Source organism: Schistocerca americana, chromosome 2, assembly GCF_021461395.2.
Source record: "Schistocerca americana isolate TAMUIC-IGC-003095 chromosome 2, iqSchAmer2.1, whole genome shotgun sequence".
NCBI lineage: Eukaryota > Metazoa > Arthropoda > Insecta > Orthoptera > Acrididae > Schistocerca > Schistocerca americana.
In genome coordinates this window covers 450,286,320-450,307,959 of record NC_060120.1, presented here as the reverse complement: position 1 = coordinate 450,307,959, position 21,640 = coordinate 450,286,320, and the positions used below count along the sequence as shown (strand labels likewise).

General features: G+C 39.5%; 1 protein-coding gene across 1 annotated transcript in view; it reads left to right on the top strand.

Annotated features, from left to right (window-relative positions):
* The window catches only part of LOC124595634, a 316,080-nt gene extending 301,559 nt beyond the window's left edge, over positions 1-14,521 (top strand). The window contains exon 13 of the transcript XR_006978228.1: positions 14,502-14,521. The gene's annotated coding sequence lies outside the window, so the exon portion shown is untranslated. The remainder of the gene's footprint in view (positions 1-14,501) is intronic.
* The last annotated feature ends 7,119 nt before the right edge of the window (positions 14,522-21,640 follow it).

Sequence of the window (21,640 nt, the reverse complement as noted above, 5' to 3'; positions counted from 1 at the left end):
ACAGAAATTCACACACATGTATGAAAAACAACAGACCAGTTAATGTTGAACCTTGTAGAATTCTATTAATGATTTCCCAAATCAAAAATATGTCTGCTGTCTACAGTTGTTAAATATGTAGCATATGTTTCTGCATTCTCTTTGTTAAGTACAGCATTAGCTATGCCGTTAATTCTAAAATCCACCCTTGTTCTCACAAACTATAATGATTTAAGTAATCAAATGCTGTTGATAGGCTACAGATAATACTGTCTGGTGCTGAACTGTCATATAATGCTGGTAAAATTTTATGAGCGAATGTATGAACGGCTTCATCACCTTGAGCTATCCTTCTGACACCCATGTTGTGACTGATCCTTGGAAACAAAACAAGCTACTTTATATCTGTTTTCCTAAGCAAGTCCACTTCACATTGTATCAAATTACCACCTGTGACCAGTAGAGCCACACCAGCCCTGGGCTGTCTTATATGCTGAATTTTGGTGTGGTCTAATCTGGCTAGTGGTGCCACAGCAGTTGACAGTAATGTTGCGGCAGCTATTCAGTTACCATAGTGACATCTGGTGGTGCCACTACACCCCTTCATCTCTCCACAATGACTGCTGGGGAAGAAAACAGATGATGCACAGTCCAGAGGTGCCTCCACTGAGAAAAGGGATGGAGTGATGATAGCATCACTATGGAAGATCAAAGCAGGATGAGACTCAGTGGAAGACACAGGAGTCACTATAGGACCAGAGGGTTTGCTGGGGGTGGAGAGGAGGTTGGCTGCTTATCGTGATGATGGAAGCAACGTTTATTTTGATCCCATAGGAAAAGTCTGTGAGCAGAAGCCACGGCATGTATCACAGGCCCATGGTGGATGCAGATGTTCCCACAGATCCAGGTTGGTTGATGGTCAAACTGACAGCCCCACACCAGTGTGTCCACCCAGAAGGCTATTGTGGCAGAGTGGGATGTGGTGAGTGCAGCTCACCCAGGCTGTGGCCCTTGATAAGGTTGGCCCTGTAAGTTGCTAAAAACCTGCAGAAGGCATTAGGTGTAGTGTTAGACATCTTTTGCTTGTGGAGCTGGGTTTTGAAGTTGTTGATAAAGCTTTCCACATTACTGTTGGATTAGTTAGCGAAGGTGTCGAATCCTGTTATAAGTGCAAAACTATTCAAAGATGTAGGGGGTAAACATTGTCCCTTTTTCAGAAATTGGGGCATGTGGAGTGCCTTCAAGGGCAAAGATTTTGTACTACACAGCAGTAATAGGGACAGTACTGACCTGGGACATGTGGAACACAAAAGGGAAGTGAGAAAAGGAATCAGTCACTACTATACACATTGGACTTCCCAGGATTAGCCTTTTGTATCCTTTCTCTGAAGATCACTCCTGGTTCAATACACATAGGATGAAGAAACTGATGACCTCACAGTTTGGTTTCTTTAATTCCAGCAACCAACCAACCAACAATTATCTACATGGAGCCAAAAAGCTGACTAGCAAAATCGAAGCGAATACACTCCCACAGCTCCACAGTGTCAGGCCAGGTAGAGTCCTGCAGAGAAGGTGCAAATTGATGCACCTGACAGGTAGAACATAGCCAGCCCTGGTCCATAATGTCACAAGTCATTATTTAGCTAGAATAAATGTTGCCATGCTGAAATTTTCAACCAGGACATGAGCAATGTGCAGGAGGTGCAGCACGTGTGGTCAAAGAGAGGGTGGAATCAGGATGCAGAAGTGCTCTCTGCCCAAGGCTCACAACTGAATCTCTTGATTTAGGTGTACTTGATGACACCATGGTCAAGGAGGCATGTCTGGCCACCTTTTTTTGTAAAGCTCTGAATGTCTTTTCAGTTAATGTTGTGGCTCATGGACTATCTGGCCTGAGTGTTGGAGCTTTACTTAGAGAACATGGTTCATCATAAAATGAACCTGACCATGTGCTGTTATGAACACGTACCTCTCAAACTTTTCAAGTATAAAAGTTATTCAGTTGAAAAATGGAAACTGTCACACTGAAATAATAATAGTACAAGTCAAATTAATTTGTTTTATTGTCCCTTTAGTACATAACACACTTTCCTAACTCTGCCTAAACTCGTCCAGTCTTGTGTAAACAGTCGATCTCATTTCACGTTCTTACTGAAGGAACCATTATTACACTGTGTTTTCACATTAATTAAATAGGTAATCACTGATCACAGGAGCCTTTTCATTTATGTTCTACTATAAGATGTTTCTCCATGAAAGTTACTGATTCACAAACTTGACACTGTTTCAGCCATAAACCATATAACTAATCCCGTGTGCCTTGCTGCAAAATAACACTTCTCCTACAAACTGGAATAACACTTTCAACTCTATTATACTTCCTACCAAATTCTTCATACTGTTTATCCATGACATGGCTGCAAGTGACTGCTCCATCTGAAGCCGAATGACTCTTGTGCACACACCAAGATGGCAGATGACCACTAGTGGTGGGGCATTTTTGCATTAAAAGAGCAAGACAATGCTTCCTCAGAGAAAAGGCACATCTATAGGTAAGGCGATCAGTATCGATATGTTACAACATCAAAGATAGCAGTACTCCTTCCAGGTTGCACAAAGTAAGCAATGCAGCATCACATTTGATTCTTTTGGGTGGCAGGAGCGCAACGCAAGGAAAGGCTTCAATGGTCAAATGCACATCCAAATCAAGCTGCTAACACCCCAGGTCTTGGTGGTAGGCTGTGTTGGGTCCTGCGAGGAATCTGAACAGTGTGTCCACATTTGTGTGTCCCTCACTCCTCAATAATACAAAAATGAAAATTAGACATTTACAGCAGCCAGGGCTGGCGATGGTGGGCAGAATTTCTGTCGATAAAGGAATAATTTAAAGTTCTGAACTGTAGAAGTGATAGTGAGGGCCTCCTGCTCTGTTTGAGAATAACTTTGGTGAGAATCAGGTAAGGTCTTAGAAGAATATGTGGTAGGGCACTCAGTTCCATCAGTGTATTCATTAATTATGGGTCAGAATTGCACTAATACCGTTAGAGGCAGGGTGGGGGGATGTGACGTAGTATTTAACGTGATATGTTTCAGTTGCTATTACGATTGGTGTTTGTTGTCAAGCACTGTACTTGCTTGAGACAATCCTTTAAAGCATGGAAAACTTGGTGACAGTAAGGTGATCAACTGAAAAGTATGCCTTGGCATTGTAGCTGGTTCAGAGTATAAGAGAGTTCTATCAGATTTGCAATTAACTGAGTATAATGTTGATCTTATCCAGAAACACTTGTAAGTTTTTTATATTCATGGACTGCGTGGAAGAACACCTGCACTGGTTTCATGTATGTTCTCTTGCTGCCAGTCTCTAGAACAAAAGCTTGGGGTTGTGAATGTGATGTTCTGTAATTGTAGTTATTGACCCATAAAAAGTTAGAATATGGCAGGTACTGAAGAGATTCCAAAAGGAGCCAATTATAATGATAAAGGTATGAAACAAAGGTCTCAGTGGTCAGTTGTACTGAATAATGTCCAGAGGCCTAATTTTACAAAGATTTCATGCAGGATCTGTAGGGGATAAGTTTCCACTTCCAATTGTGTGTTGATTATGACTCCGAAATCACCAAAAACTCTCAAGGTGCCCTTGGGCTTGCATGCTGTTACCGGGGGAGTTGCTCATTGAGTATGGGGAATAGGTGTTAAGACCTGTTCATGTGTGTGTCTGTCTGGCTTTGTTTTAAGGGTGTTCATTAGAGCTAAGGTCATCAGAATAGCTTTGGAAGAACACAGAGCAGTTGCCACTTTAAAAGTGACATCAGGTTCAAAATCAGTTGTTTTCCATAATACAGGTGAGACGATTTGAGCGTATCTATCACAGAGTCTTTAAGCTAGTGCAGTGCCCTTCAAATTACACAGTGTACACTGTTTCATAAAATGTAAATCAAAAAGAATGGAAAGAGTCTATCCCAAAAACATTGTCCACCTTGCAGTCAACTACTACCAGAAAATTTTTCTGAATGGGGATGTAAGAAATAAAGACTGGCAACTTTGCTAGTGAAGGCTCGTGGCGGCATCCATACACCCAAAGATCCTAAACTAAAGTAAAAGTAAATTGGTTTTGCGAGGATATGGAAACATGGAGTCCATTTGTAACATCACAGGGTATTTGCCCATGAATGTATATAAGTTCATTTTATGGGAAGCATTTGAGAATTTACACTTCTACAATTACTTGTTTCACAGGTTGGGGTGTATTTGCAGCAGAGCTGCTAAAACATCTCTTGCAAGTGTTCCTTTTTGCACACCCATGGGGCCATGTGCTGTGTGTGTCGTGAAAGAAACAATGTTTACAGTTGGGCAAGGTGCAGGTGATGCTGCTGCTCATGTGATCCATCACCGCCTGTAGTAGTTTACAGAGTCACCTGTACTCTAAAGCAGATGGTATGACATCATGCATGACCAATGTTGGAGAGGTGACTGCGTCAACATCATCATCTGTGGCAAACAAACATTGGGCAGTTTCTAGAGCTTGAGCTATTTGCAATATTTCTATCAAAGAAAGTTCGAATTTACCTCAATATGTTGTTTTTCAGAGTCAGCTGTAAAGAGCACTATAACATCCGAGTCAGCTTAGCTCTGCTATCTCAAACATTTCCAATTGCAGTTTACATTTAATCCATGTAGGTTGATGGCACAGCCCACGTAAGAATGATTCATGTCGTATCTTTAGGAGCCAAAATTCTAGCCTGGCCATAAGACATGTTTTTTTCTGGAAACATGTTCTTGTAACAAGTGAAATATTATAGGAAATTGAAGTTCTGCCATATTTGTTAATGGCTCCAGTTTCAGTATTAGGTGATACAGTTCATGATTTCCTGACAAGAGCATGACCTTTTGTCTTTCCAAGTCAAAAATATGACAAGTTGGATATATAACTGCAGTTGTCTATGGTAAGCATACCAGTTTTCCCACTGTTTATTAAAAGGTGAAAAAGTCATAAACACCTGTGGTATGGAAGACATCTCTACTACATTCACTAATGCTTTGCACTGCTTGTAATAGGGATGTTATTAGCTCTTGTTAATCCTATATGGTTTGCGTTAGTTGTAAATTTCCATGGTTGAAAATTCACTCTCTCACCTGATTACTAAAACGTTCACAAAGCCCAGTATGTACACATCTCAGGTCCCAAGTTAACAACACTTTTGTAAAAGGTGATCTACATAGGGAACTCATGGGGCTTTCTCCGGTTTATCAACAACTGTATATAGACACGGGATGTTCCTTGAAAAAAGTGCAAGCTCTTTCTAAATTTGTATTCCTAAGAAAGTCCAATCTGTGCCGTATCAAAGTTCCACATATTAGCCAAAATGATAGCACATTCACTGTGCAATCTACAAATAGCACCACAGCTACCTCAAACTGGCACTGGGCTGACTTATATGATGGATTCTGGCTTGGTGTTGTAGAAGGGTGCACCTGATGACCAGTGTTTTCCGAGTCGTCACAGTGGTTGACAACAATGTCGCCACAAGCTGTTCAGTTTCCATAGTGAAGTCAGATGGCGCATCTGCATCTCCCTCTTTCCCAGCAGTGACCTCTGGGGGAGAAGACACAATAGATGATCATGGTCTGAAGGAAATGCAACTGGCTGATGATCATAGGCAATGCTGTGGAAGGTCTAGGCAGGATGGGGCTTGGTGGAAGATACACGAGCTGCCACAGGGCCAAAGGGATCACCAGGGTGGCAGAGGAGAAGCTGATTTAGATAGTTAGTAGTAGTAGCTTTATTCATCCGTAGATCTCTTTTTACAATGATATAGGACATGTCAAAGTATTTACAAATTTAGATCAATTTAAAATAAGCTAATGTGTATACACATATATTTACAGACTTCTAGTTAGAGACAATCATTAGATTTACTCCTGGTATACATTACTTTTTTTACAAATAACTTGTTAAATAAAAAAAAAAACACACACACACACACACACCGGTGATCTCTGGGCCATTTTCTGTACCACAACTTCCCATTTGCTATCCTGAAAAACTGAGTCAGCATCCCTTCACAATGAGTGAGATGTTGAGCTCAGAAAGAGGAAGAGGTGTTAGCATTGTGGCATGCATAGCTTGGGGGGTAAGTATTTCTAGAAAGGAAAAAAACATAAAGTGAAGGTGTTATGTGGAATGTTGGGTATTTTATAATCCTCATTATTATTATTATTATTTATTTGTATAACATTTTTTATCAAACCCCTACTCTTTTAGGTAAGTAATCCTTCAATGTATAAAATGTATTGCATAACAGGTACTTTTTAGCTGCATTTTTAAATAAGTGTGTTTTTGCAATTTATTTAATCTCTTTTGGTAATTTATTGTACAGTTTTATTCCTTGGTAGAAAATGCTGTTTTGAGTTTTATGTTTATTTTTTCTTGGTAAATGTAAGAGGAGTCTAGCTCTTGTTGCATGTTGTGCAGTAATTACTAATGTCATTTTTGGTGTGTACAACTAACTGGTAAATGTATTCACATGGAGCAGTTAACATCCCCAGTGTTCTGAACAGATCTTTACAATGAGCTAGACTAGTATTTTTGGTTATTATTCTTATGGCTCTTTTCTGGAGTTTGAAAATTGTGTTCATATTTTGTGCATTTGTCCCCCAAAAAAAGAATGCCATAGCTAAGAATTGAGTGTACATATGAATAATATGTAGCTAAAAGACACTGCATGTTACACACTGATGATAGGATCCTAAGGGCATAACATGCTGTTGACATTCTGTTTGCAAATACCTTTGTGTGTTCACACCATTTCATTCCTAGAAATTTTGCATTTGTTACACAGTCTATAGAGGTGCCATATACATTTAATTTAACATTAGTTTTCTTTATGTTCAATGTCACTTTATTACTTATTGACCAATCATAAACTTGCTTGAGAGTTTCATTTGCTTTATCGGCAAGGAATTCTCTTGTTTTCTCAGTGACTATAATATTGCTGTCTTCAGCGAAGAGGATTTTTTCACCATGAATAACACTACTGGGAAAGTCATTGATGTATATCAGGAACAGTATTGGTCCTAATATGCTACCTTGTGGAACTCCTATATTAATGTATTTTGGTTCTGATAAGTGTTTTACTAAATGTTTAGATCTATTTGAAGTATGTGTTATCTCTACTCTTTGTACTCTATCTGTTAAGTATGATCGAAACCAGTCATTAGCTACCCCTCTTATTCCTAATGCTTGTAATTTATTAAATAGAATCTTGTGGTCTACTGTATCAAACACCTTAGAAAGATCCAAAAATATGCCTGTGACACACCCATCTTTATCAAGAGCATAAAGTTCAACTTTTGTGGATTCTACTATGGCTGACTCTGAATTTTTTCCACTTTGGAAACCAAACTGTGATTCATTTAAAAGATTGTATTTGTTCAGGTAATTCATTAATCTGTCTTTCATAATTGCTTCTATTATTTTTTAGAATGGTGACAGCAGGGAAATGGGCTGGTGATTTTCTATGTCTTATGTGTTACCTTTCTTGAGCAAAGGTACAACTCTTGCCTGTTTTAACTGCTCTGGAAATGTCACTGATGTGAAGTATTCATTTATTATATTTGTTAAGAGGCCTTGTATAATCCCTATGCATTGTTTCAGTACACACACTGGTACTTCATCTAAGCCTACTGACTTTTTATTTTTTAGTTTTTGAATTGTTTTACTGACTTCATTCTCTGGGGTTGGAAGTAACATCATTGTATTTAGTGCAACATTATTTACAGGTGTTATATTTGTTGGGGGAATATTTGCTTTAACTTCTCTGCAATACTTGGAAAAAAAAGCTTGTTTACATAGTTTGCCAAGTGCTGTGGATCATTTATTACTTTATCCCCCTCCCTTAGCAATATGTTATTTGCATTTGTTTGCCTCTCCCCGTTTCCCTTTGTATAACATCCCATCACTTGATGGGCCTCACATGCCTGACAGTTTAAGACAACAAAACTTCGTAACTCAAAAATTGTCAATTTTTATTTACATTCTAAGAAATGTGTCCCACATAAGGTGAAAAACCGCATATCTGAATGAAGATAAGCTTACCTCTTCTATAGCAAAGTATCAGATCTCATATCTTGTAATATTAAATTGTTAAGGTATGAAACCTTGTATCTGAGAAGAATGTTTCTCCTTGGAAATTTACTGCGCTCTTTCCACTGTTGTGGCAATGTAATAATTATACAGAGTTTGTTGTTGATAGTTAAAACATTCCTTGTGTAATTTAACAGTGACTAATATGCAATAAATTATTGATTGTTAGGTGATCAGTTAATGTATGCAAATGATTAAATTGACTATCCAGAAGTGATAAGCCTAAAATAATGAACTACACTATTTTTGGTAAGGAAACAATCAAATGTAAGCCTGCTATAAAACAAAATTCAGCAACAAACATAAGGCTATCTTTGATTTGAATTGTGTGAATCTATCTTTATCTTAATGTATGTTATTGTACCAAAGCTTAACTTTCAATTTGCTGGTACTTCTCTGTGTATGTAAAGAGTAATACTGTGCTATAAGCCTACAATAATTATGCAGAGTGGCCCAGACATATGTTGTATATAAATTTTATATCCAATCAGCAAATTTTCTGGAAGTTTTTCTTGATATTGCGGAAAACACAAATGGAAGTAATTGATTACAGATCAAACATAACTAGAATATTGAGGATGGCCTTAAAATTACGTGAAATTTTGTACTTATAAGTGCCACATGTACTGCAAACATCATTATCACCCTCAAATGAGCTTTTTTATCAGCTATCTTAAATTTAAGTAATTCAGAAGGCAGTGATTTTATAGATTCAGCTACAAGTCTTGAACCTATTACAACAGAGGTATGGGTACATCCACTACAATGACTGATGTGCCGGGCGTAGAATATCTGTGACTTGACCAGAGACTTTAGTTTAAATTTCTTCTTAGTGAACAGTCATGTGTCTTTTACCTGTATATGTAATCACCCAATAAAGTGTAAGTCTACCGTGCCATCTTGTGACTCATTTACATCACACTTGCACTTTACCCAACTTCCACATTGGGGATCCCGACAATACACAATGAGTGTGTGTGAGGTAATCCTCATACAGATATAGTTTTTACATTAGGACATTGCGATCTGCGCTTAACTGCCATGTCCCGAAATTTGCACACAATTTTGATGGTTCCCATTCCGGACAATTCAGTGTTTCTTAATCGAATTTTCCATCTTCTACGGTCATAAATTGAGCAAGTGAGGTGCTCCAGTACTGTGTTTTGACTTTTGACAATACTGCTGAACAATTGAAGGCAACAAACGATATGCTGCAGACCTCATTGCTGTTCTGGCACTGCAGAAGTACTATGCAACTGCTGATATGCAGTTTTCCGACAGCTTGGATACATGTTCATTCACCATGGACACCGCATCCTCTGCATAACACATGAATTTGTCTGACCTGCCTCTGCTACTGCCAGCTGCCTAAGATTTCAAGCATTCATGCCACACCACAGATGGATCTGGAACATTCTCATGTTCACCTGGACCAACCTCAAGCCTGGTCTTCAATTGTTTATTACTCATTTGTAATGACTGACATCACAAGTGAACAATCCTGAGCCCGACCAACTTCACCCAGGCAGTTGTGACTCTGACATCACTGTACCTGGCTGGAGCGATGGCCTAGGAGCAAACGTACCTGCACAAACAAGCATGGTGTGCACTCGCCAGTGCAGAACATCCATTCATGTATCAAGCCAGTGCAGCTGCTTCACACAAGCAATTATGCTTCATCTGGACAGAAACACTTTTACTGGGATCAGGCAACGTACATCACTGCTGCTGCCCTACACAGTGACCTTCACCCAGCCAAAACAAACAAATGGGTGCCACACAACCATGCCTCACTTGCACACCCGTTCGCATGGCAGCAATTTGCCAACACTGCAAGCAACTGTTGCCTATCTTGTGATTACTCAATAGTACCTGTAACTACCCAAGAAGACTGTTCTAGTCACATGAACATATTACATGGCAGCAGATCTACTCTCACTCCACTGACATCAAATGCTACCAGGCTTCACATCTCTGATTGTGCACGTGAACATGATTTTCTCATTGACTTGGACTCTGACATATGCTCTGTGGGGTCTCCACCTATGCTCATCCCACTTCCAAGTGTCCCAAGAGCTGTGTTTTCGTCTGCGCCACCTCGCTTGTCACTTCCAATGAACCAAATTTAAGCAGACATCAGCCTTGACATCAACTTTGTACCACTTAACACCTCATTGACAACAGATGAATCTGTGGCATTGCAACTGCTTAAAGCCACCAATTCATTGATTGCAGTGCATGCCTCTATGGTCCGGATCCTGCAACTGTCATCATCCCACCACCTCACATGTACGTTCTCTGTTAACATCATACAGCTAGGCCTAGTGTAACGTCACGAGTCAATATGCAATAACTTTATTGCAGTAAGCTACTTTGCAGAACAACCCATAGCATTGGGGCCATTGGATGTGAAGGAGATAGCCAGTTGTGTCTTAGCAATGACTCATTCGCATCTGTCGCTATGCTACCCGTGGAAAGCGGTATCTGTGTCACTTTGAGCGATTGAATATTCAAACCCTTAGAAATCTAAATAAACTATATTAAATATTATTCAGAATTATTTAATATTGTTCAAAGTCGATACTCTGCCTTTTGTTATTCAAGAGAATATGGTATAAAAATTTCAGGTTTCTATCTGTCATAGTTTTGGAGTTAGAGGAAATTACCTAAAACATCCCAAACCAACACTTAGACTAAAAAACTCAGTTAGGAATAATAACAGGTTGTCTTTTAGTATCATCTGAAATCATTACTGGAGTTCATAAAATGTCAGGTCAATTTATTTGGATTTTCATTTTAAAAATGTTAACTGCTTTTCATTTTCATAATATAAAATTCAGAAAAGGTTATTAATATTGTTGTGGGAGTAAATGAGAGTGAGTGAGAGTATGTATGTGGGACAGACATTAAATTTCAAGATTAAATTTATGTAATACATTACATAATCATAGTGTGGGAAAGATGTTTGTGCCCACTTTACTGATGATGTATGTCTAAGTGTACTTGCTTTTGTAAGGAGGCAGCCGGAATAACAGTTGAAAGTAAAATCATGTTCTGAATAAATTCCAAGATTAGTTTTCCTTTTGTTTGGTCTTGTTAAACATTATATTAATATTTGCATACTGAAATGTCATGAATGCAACTGGGAATAGTGATTTGTGTAGGACAGCTTTGGCGTGAGAATGATCTCGAATGATTGTTCTGATTGGCTGATAGTTTTGATCAACCAATCAGAGTTTAGCAGTTCCTGTGCGCTGCCGGGTAGTTATAGGCTGTGGGAGGAGCAGCATGGAGGAGTCACTGGGTAGTTATTGAACGTGAAGGTCATGGTGAACGTGTCCATCTGCATAATGTGTAAAATGAAGAAGTTATTGGTATTTCAGATCCAGATTGTGTTGCCGTAGAAGTAGTTGCATTTACGGACAGTTTTGTGAAGTTTCAAAGTTCTAGAATTGTTTTGTTGGAAAGATAAACGCATGTGAACTTTCGGCCTTTGTAAAATTCCATGTGGCATGTTTCATATTTGTATATGGAATATTTGGCGAGCAATTTCTTTAATAGAATCCACTGAAAAGGACTGAATGTGGCCGGCCGAAGTGGCCGTGCAGTTAAACGCGTTGCAGTCTGGAACCGCAAGACCGCTACGGTCGCAGGTTCGAATCCTGCCTCGAGCATGGATGTTTGTGATGTCCTTAGGTTAGTTAGGTTTAACTAGTTCTAAGTTCTAGGGGACTAATGACCTCAGCAGTTGAGTCCCATAGTGCTCAGAGCCCTTTGAACCATTTGACTGAATGTGAAACTCAGATATAGTAGGGGAGTACTGACAGTGAAATCACGTTAAGTCTTCGGGTTGGACTTACGTGCATGTGTACTGGGTTGCATGAGCTGCGAAGTGAGGACAGTGATGATGTTCGCTAATTACATGTGGGCTGATGGCAGGTATTTTTTAAACTAAAATGGAATAAAAGACTCGTTTCAGAATTTTGACATTTTACTGAGAGAACAAAGCAACCACTTTCCACCCAAAAAGTATTATAAGAATTTACAGCATAGCATGCTATCAGAGTTTACACAGACTTTGGAGAGTAAGTATTGATGCCGTTTTCTTCGTTGCTGCTTTTATGTTGTCAGCACAGTACATATATAAGCAGAGAAACATTTTGGTGATCTGCCACCATACTGAGGTAGGTGGAACTTTTGCAATCAACAAACCACTTTAATAAACCCACCCCGCCACACTAGGTATGGAATTTTTATATTATTTCCACCTCTGCCTGGTCATAAAACATGCCACACTCTTGTACTTTGACACAAGTCACTGCATCCTAGGACCCTCTGCGCAGGCACCTGCAATCCTATCTCATACATCTGCCAATCAAGTCGAACAATAGGAACACAATTGTACATCCATCAGCACACTCATCAAGTGTAACTCCTCCATCAACGAGTTATTGGTGGGCCACCAACGCCGTGCTGAGAGCTGTGTGTCATCAGACACACTCCATAGGGAGAACATATTGCTCACACAATGTAATTATGACACATCAGCTGTCCTCACCATGACACTTGAGCAGCTTATGACCTCGACGCAGAACCGTCATGACGAGAGTGGGAGCACAGAAATGACCCTGGTCCCTTTCTAGACTGAAAGGCAAAGACTGTGGGTAAGAAGAAAGAACCACATTAAAATATGACAACCAAGTAAAATGCGTCTACAATGCTCACCAAAATTTGTTGCAAATCAAAGAACAAGAGAATATATTCTTCAACAGCTGAGGGGAACTGTAGTCAGATATTTCATACATTCTGGTCAAGTATGAAATGAGAACAACAGGAAATGTATGCTGCTACTTTAGCTCACAGAAAAGAAGATAAATAAAAAACCAAAGTACGAAATCAAGAAGAAAATGTAGTCTTCAGTACAATTTAGAACTACAAGATGATTTACTACCCATGTGCAATGAAATATGACTTTCAACTTTAGAAATCGATGAATGGTGAGTCAGCAGTTGAGTCAAAGAGAGAGAAGAGGATAATTATTTTAGAACAGGAAGGAAATGCCAAGAAGTAAGAAATGCACTGAAAGAAACCATTCCTAAATTTTTGGATTAAATTCCCAAATTGTCACCCATTATTGCTGAGCATCTACTTCAAAGCTTTACTTGGAGCCACAGTTTTTGTCATTTAGTGAGTTGTACAGAGCATTCTAAAGTGATTGCATTATCAATAATATTGAACCAACTGCTGAAAAAGATTCTTTGGCAAAAGAAATAAAAGAACATAACATTGCTTTACACCATCCAAAGTAAGATGAATGTGATCTCTGGTTTTCTTATGAGCTAAATAATATTTCTGAGAGTTAGTTCAAAGCTCACCAGATGAAAAAGAGAGAGCAAGAAGAAGAAGGCAAATGATAAAAAGGCATCTAAAGCACAAAGATGTTGTGCATTTATCATGGCTGAACAAGATGTACACTTAACGCCTGCAACCAATGTCAGTTGTCTTTATTTTAAACAGAAGCTGTCATGTCATAATTTTACTGTTTATAATGTACATGATGTTCAGTGATATGTTATATTTAGCATATGGAAGGAGGAGAGCTAGACACTAATATGTTTATATGTTTGCAACGTGCATTACACATTTCATGACATGGAAATAAAGCGCTGTGACAAAAGTAGAACCAATTATGAAAAGGATAGGCACAATGAAAAGAATGTTACATACCGAGCTCTCAACCAAAGTCTCCTTCAGGGGAAAAAAAAAAAAAAAACAACAACACACACACACACACACACACACACACACACACACACACAGAGAGAGAGAGAGAGAGAGAGAGAGAGAGAGAGAGAGAGAACAACTGCTTCTCCAACCACTCTGGCCAGACTGCAGCTGTTGCGTGGAATGAGAGTGGCAACTTGTTTGACGAAAGAAGTAATAGACTTTGTTGTTTTGTACACAATTAAGCAGAGTTTAGGACAAGGACAAAATAATGTATAAGCTTTCAGTACCCTCTATTTTGTCAGGCAAATATTAATATTACTAATATATTATCACTCACCGAGTCTCATTTTCTGAAGTAGGCAAACGACCTAATTTCTTCTTATGAAATGTCCTGTGCTTCCATATACTCCACACATGCACTGTAGATACGCATTAGGTAGCAAAAACTGTAATGCAGCATGACTGGCACTTCTTGTTTATGAAGAAAATCCCTGCATCTGTTTTTCACTCGTTCAAATGTCTCGATCTCTCTGTGATTGAAGTCTTTAGTATCATTCACAACTTTCTTCTCAATTTCAAGCACTGCCAATGTTGAAAGCCTATGTTCCATCACTATGTTCCAGAGAATGGTTTTTATCCTTTTCGTTGTGTGTGTGTGTGTGTGTGTGTGTGTGTGTGTGTTTTTCCCATGTTAGAAAAGTGGAACTAAAATATTTTGTGGTGATGGATCTTGTGCTCAGAACCAAAATGTGTTACAGCATAACAAATGGTACAGCAATCATTCAACAATATTTACTTAAAGTGTACTCCCAAATGGAATATGATAGTGTGCATTCTGCTATTCAATGCAGAAAGAGAAACAACATTCTATGTTACGTTGCTGCAATAAATGAAACAAGACAATACCAAGAGGGGTTGTTTCAAGATATGGCAAACAGACAATACCAGCTGCTACTACCAAAGATTGACTAGGAGTTTATGTTGTTAAACACATTGCCCCTTTAAGCTAATCTCTTAAAACCTGGAAAGTGCATTGACAGAAAGTCAGCCATTCAAAATGTATGTCTTTGGATCGTGACCAGTTCAATAGAGGACAGAGGTCACTATATGGTGAAACATAGGTGATGTGGGAGATATTCTTGCTACATTCACTAAAATTTGCACTGTCTGTAATATAGCTGCTTTTAGCTCCCGACAACAACGTGTGGTATGCATTAGTAGTTGTTGTAAGTGTTCTAGGACTGAAAAAAGACACTCTCAGCTAATTACTAAAATTTTCAGGGTCTAGTTTCCATGTGTCACTCGTCCTGAGTCATCAACACTTTTGTAAAAGAGAATTTATGCCAATATCTCATGAGTTGCAGGGACAACAGTCTGGAGGAGTGACTGATCTGGCCTTATAACACTAACCAAAACGGCCTTGCTGTGCTGGTACTGCGAACAGCTGAAAGCAAGGGAAAACTACAGCCATAATTTTTTGCAAGGGCATGCAGCTTTACTGTGTGGTTAAATGACGATGGCATCCTCTTGGGTAAAATATTCTGGAGGTAAAATAGTCCCCCATTCGGATCTCCAGGCGGGGACTATTCAGGAGGATGTCATAATCAGGAGAAAGAAAACTGGCATTCTACCAATCAGAGCGTGGAATGTCAGATCCTGTAATTGGGCAGGTAGGTTAGAACATTTAAAAAGGGAAATGGGTAGGTTAGAGATAGAGGGAATTAGTGAAGTTTGGTGGCAGGAGGAACAAGACTCCTGGTCAGGTGACTACAGGGTTATAAATAGAAAATCAAATAGGGGTATTGCAGGAGTAGGTTTAATAATGAATAAAAAAATAGGAGTGCAGATAAGCTACTTCAAACAGCATAGTGAATGCTTATTGTGCCCAAGATAGACACGAAGCCCATGCCTACCACAGGAGTACAAGTTTATATGCCAACTAGCTCTGCAGATGATGAAGAGATTGATTAAATGTATGATGAGATAAAAGAAATTATTCAGTTAGTGAAGGGAGACAAAAATTTAATAGTCATGGGTGACCAGAATTTGATAGTAGGAAAAGGAAGAGAAGGAAACCTAGTAGGTGAATATGGAATGGAGATAAGGAATGAAAGAGGAAGCCGCCTAGTAGAATTTTGCACAGAGCATAAATTAATCATAGCTAATACTTGGTTCAAGAATCATGAAAGAAGGCTGTATACATGGAAGAGGCCTGGAGATTCTGGAAGGTTTCAGATAGATTATATAATGGTAACATAGAGATTAGGAATCAGGTTTTAAATTGCAAGACATTTACAGGGGCAGATGTGGATTCTGACCACAATCTATTGGTTATGAACTGTAGATTAAAACTGAAAAAAACTGCTAGAAGGTGGGAATTTAAGGAGATGGGACCTGGATAAACTGACAGAACCAGAGGTTTCAGAGAATTTCAGGGAGAGCATTAGGGAATGATTGACAAGAATGGGGGAAAGAAATACAGTAGAAGAAGAATGGGTAGCTTTGAGAGATGAAATAGTGAAGGCAGCAGCAGAGGTTCAGGTAGCTAAAATGACAAGGGATAGTAGAAATCCTTGGGTAACAGAAGAAATATTAAATTTAATTGATGAAAGGAGAAAAAATAAAAATGCAGTAAATGAAGCAGGCACAAAAGGATTACAAACATCGCAAAAATGAGATCGACAGGAAGTGCAAAATGGCTAAGCAGGGATGGCTCGAGGACAAATGTGAGGATGTAGAGGCATATCACCAGGGGTAAGGTAGATACTGCCTACAGCAAGATTCAAGAGACCTTTGGAGAAAAGAGAACCATTTGTATGAATACCAAGAGCTCAGATGGAAACCCAGTTCTAAGCAAAGAAGGGAAACCAGAAAGGTGGAAGTAGTATACAGGGTGGTCATTGATTGTGAGTGGGCCAAATATCTCACGAAATAAGCATCAAACAAAAAAACTACAAAGAACAAAACTGGGAAACTCGTCTAGCTTGAAGGGGGAAACCAGATGATGCTATGGTTGGCCCGCTAGATGGCACTGCCATAGGTCAAACGGATATAAACTGCATTTTTTAAAATAGGAACCCAATTTTTTATTACTTATTCGTGTAGTACATAAAGAAATATGAATGTTTTAGTTGGACACCACTTTTTTTACTTTGTAATAGATGGCGCTGTAATCGTCACAAATGTATAAGTACGTGGTATCACGTAACATTCCGTCAGTGCGGATAGCATTTGCTTCGTGATACATTACCTGTGTTAAAATGGACCACTTTCCAATTGTGGAAAAGGTTGATATGATGCTGATGTATGGCTATTGTGATAATAATGCCCACCAGGTGTGTGCTATGTATGCTGCTTGGTATCCTGGATGACATCATCATCCAAGTGTCCGGGACGTTCGCCAGATAGTTACATTATTTAAGGAAACAAGAAGTGTTCGGCCACATGTGAAATGTCAACCATGACCTGCAACAAATAATGACGCTCAAGTACATGTTTTAGCTGCTGTCGCATCTAATCCGCACGTCAGTAGCAGACAAATTGTGTGAGAATCGGGAATCTCAAAAACGTCGGTGTTGAAAATGCTACATCAACATCGATTGCACCTGTACCATATTTCTATGCACTAGGAATTGCATGGCGATGACTTTGAACATTGTGTACATTTCTGCCACCGGGCACAAGAGAAATTATGTGACAATGAAAGATTTTTTGCATGCATTCTATTTAGCGACGAAGCGTCATTCACCAACAGCAGTAACGTAAACAGGCATAATATCCATTATTGGGCAATGGAAAATCCATGATGGCTGCAAGAAGTGGATCATCAGTGACCTTGGCGGGTTAATGTATGGTGCGGCATTATGGGAGGAAGGATAATTGGCCCCCATTTTATCGATGGCAATTTAAATGGTGCAATCTATTCTGATTTCCTATGTGATGTTCTACCGATGTTACTACAAGATGTTTCACTGAATGACAGGATGGTGATGTACTTCCAACATGATGGATGTCCAGTACATAGCTCGCATGCAGTTGAAGCGGTATTGGATAGCATATTTCATGACAGGTGGATTGGTCATCGAAGCACCATACCATGACCCGCACATTCACTGGATCTGGCATCCCCAGATTTCTTTCTGTGGAGAAAGTTGAAGGATATTTGCTATCGTGATCTACCGACAATGCCTTACAATATGCGTCAATGCATTGTCAATGCATGTGCGAACATTACGAAAGGTGAACTACTCGCTGTTTAGAGGAATGTCGTTACACGTAGTGCCAAATGCATTGAGGTTGACACACATCATTTTGAGCATTTATTGCATTAATGCGGTATTTACAGGTAATCACACTGTAACAGTATGCATTCTCAGAAATGATAAGTTCACAAAGGTACATGTATCACATTGGAGCCACCGAAATAAAATGTTCTAATGTATCTACATTCTGTATTTTAATTTAAAAAACCTACCTGTTACCAACTGTTCATCTAAAATTGTGAGCCATTAGTTTGTGACTATTACAGTGCCATCTATCTCAAAGCAAAAAAAGTGGTCCAACTAAAACATTCGTATTTCTTTACGTACTACATGAATATGTAATAACAAATGGGGGTTCCTATTTTAAAAAATGCAGTTTGATATCCATTTGACCTATGGCAGCGCCATCTAGTGGGCCAACCATAGCACCATCAGGTTTTCCCCTTCAGGCTAGACAAGTTTCATTCTGTGTACTTTTTTTGTTTGACGCTTATTTCGTGAGATATTTGGCCTGGTCACGATCAATGGCCTCCCCCCATGAACCACAGACCTTGCCGTTGGTGGGGAGGCTTGCGTGCCTTAGCGATACAGATAGCTGTACTGTAGGTGCAACCACAACGGAGGGGTATCTGTTGAGAGGCCAGACAAACGTATGGTTCCTGAAGAGGGGCAGCAGCCTTTTCAGTAGTTCCAGGGACAACAGTCTGGATGATTGACTGATCTGGCCTTGTAACACTAACCAAAACGGCCTTGCTGTGCTGGTACTGCGAACGCCTGAAAGCAAGGGGAAACTATGGCCGTAATTTTTCCCGAGGGCATGCAGCTTTAGTGTCAGGAAGTCGTTTCTGAAAGTATATGTATGGAGCATAGCCATGTATGGAAGTGAAACATAGACGATAAATAGTTTAGACGAGAAGAGAATAGAAGCTTTTGAAATGTGGTGCTACAGAAGAATGCTGAAGATTAGATGGGTAGATCACATAGCTAATGAGAAGGTATTGAATAGTACTGGGGAGAAGAGGAGTTTGTGGCACAACTTGACTAGCAGAAGGGATCGGTTGGTAGGACATGTTCTGGGGCATCAAGGGATCACCAATTTAGTATTGGAGGGCAGCGTGGAGGGTAAAAATCGTAGAGGGAGACCAAGAGATGAATACACTAAGCAGACTGAGAAGGATGTAGGCTGCAGTACGTACTGGGAGATGAAGAAGCCTGTGCAGGATAGAGTAGCATGGAGAGCTGCATCAAACCAGTCTCAGTACTGAAGGCCACAACAACAACAACACAACGATCAATGGACTACCCTGTGTAGAGGATCTAGCATATTTACTCGAATCTAAGCCGCACTCGAATCTAAGCCGCACCTGAAAAATGAGACTCGAAATCAAGGAAAAAAAAAAATTCCCGAATCTAACCCGCACCTGAAATTTGAGACTCGAAATTCAAGGGGAGAGAAAAGTTTTAGGCCGCACCTCCAAATCGAAACAAAGTTGGTCCATTGCAATATGAGACACAATTTAGGCCGAATGAATGATGACACAGCTACAGTATTTTGGTTCAAGTCGTAAGCTTAGCAGTTAAGCTTTACCAGGTAGCCATTGCTGTGAGTCAAGACACTCCGTCCGTATTTATACGGGTACCCTACCTTTTCCACGTGCTTCGTCTGGTTTGAATTGATAACTTACTTTTCTTTGATCTTATAAGTACCGTTCTCTTTGTTATAGGTGTTTACGTCACTCTAAGCTGAAAATGCATTACTGTACTGCGTCATGCATTGTTTTCGCATTCTGATAATGGGTGTTTACGGCCTGTCGCCGCTCGCGGCATGGCTTGCTTTTGTGCGCGCTACCGCCGCTTACTATTAAAAAGAAAAAGAGAGAGAGGAATCGTCTCATTAGCGAAACAATGGCAAGAGACTGCTATTTGTTGTTATTTACACTGCTGCTTTCTTTGATAATGATCAACAAGATCCAAATAATAGACTGCGGATGATAGAAGATGTTCTGAACGAGAGTATAGCGAAAATTTTTCTCCGTTTGAAAATCTTTGCAGACGCCTCTTTAGTACATTACATTCTGCACAGAAATTAGAGTCATCTTAGATTTAAAAATCTAGTCAATTCCCGTGCTTCATTTCTGACTATATCAGTATTAGGCATAAGAATAATACGAATATAAACATGAAATAAGGATATAAATATCCTTCCGCGTTTGCTGTTGTCTCACTCTAGTTTTATAGTTTATTAGGCAGACAGGATTTAAATGAAATAGCAGCAAACACGAAAGAATACATGGCAAAATGTTTATATTCACATTATTGTTATGGTGAAGAGAATACTGCAAGTGATTCACTATTCATAAAAGTTCCTACTAGCAACCATCTCTTCTCACAGGTAGGAAAAAATTCAGAACGTAGAGTTGGCCATATTGACTAACATCCCAAACAGTCTTGCCAGTAGGACTTTCGTCGTTCATTGAAATGCTGCTACATTCGAAGATTTACAATACGGAATTTGTATTTACTTCGTTGGATAATATAGGAAATGCAGTGGTCGAAACTCGGGACGGAGAAAAAAGCTCGTCTTCCACTTCGTTTTTTTCTTTTTTCTTTTTTTTTTTTTTTTAAATGACGCAGAGGTTTTGGCGCTAGTATTTATCTTTGTGCCTGCAAAGCATGCTTGTGTAGCGCTATATATTCGACGGCAGAAGTTTGTTGTGGCGGCACCTACCAACACTTTGCAGCACTTCCGCGTACTCTGCACTCGATTCTAAGCCGCAGGCGGTTTTTTGGATTACAAAAACTGGAAAAAAAGTGCGGCTTGGATTCGAGTAAATACGGTATTCAAGGGCGATGAACTTGAGGACAATATTATGGAAATGGAAGAGCGTTTAGATGAAAATGAAATGGGAGATATGATACTGCTTGAAGTGTTTGACAGAGCACTGAAGGATCTAAGTAGAATCAAGGCTCTGGGAGTAGATAACATTCCATTAGAACTACTGATAACCTTGGGAGAGAGCCAACCCTGACAAAACTCTACCATGTAGTGAGCAAGATGTTTGAGACAGGCGAAATACCCTCAGACTTCAAGGAGGATGTAATAGTTCCAACCCCAAAGAACGCAGGTGTTGACAGATGTGAAAATTACCGAACTCATGGCTGCAAAATGCACAGCAAATGGAAAAAGTGATAGACGCTGACCTCAGGGAGGATCAGTTTGGATTCCGTAGAAATGTTGGAACACGTGAGGCAATACTGACCCTATGGCTTATCTTAGAGGATAGATTAAGGAAAGGCAAACCTACATTTCTAGCATTTGTAGACTTAGAGAAAGACTTTGACAATGTTGACTGGAATACTCTCTTTCAAATTCTGAAGGTGGCAGGTGTAAAATACAGGGAGCGAAATGCTATTTACAATTTGTACAGAAACCAGATGGCAGTTATAATAGTCGAGGGAGATTAAAGGGAAGCACTGGTTGGGAAGGGAGTGAGACAGGGTTGTAGCCTATCCCAGATGTTAT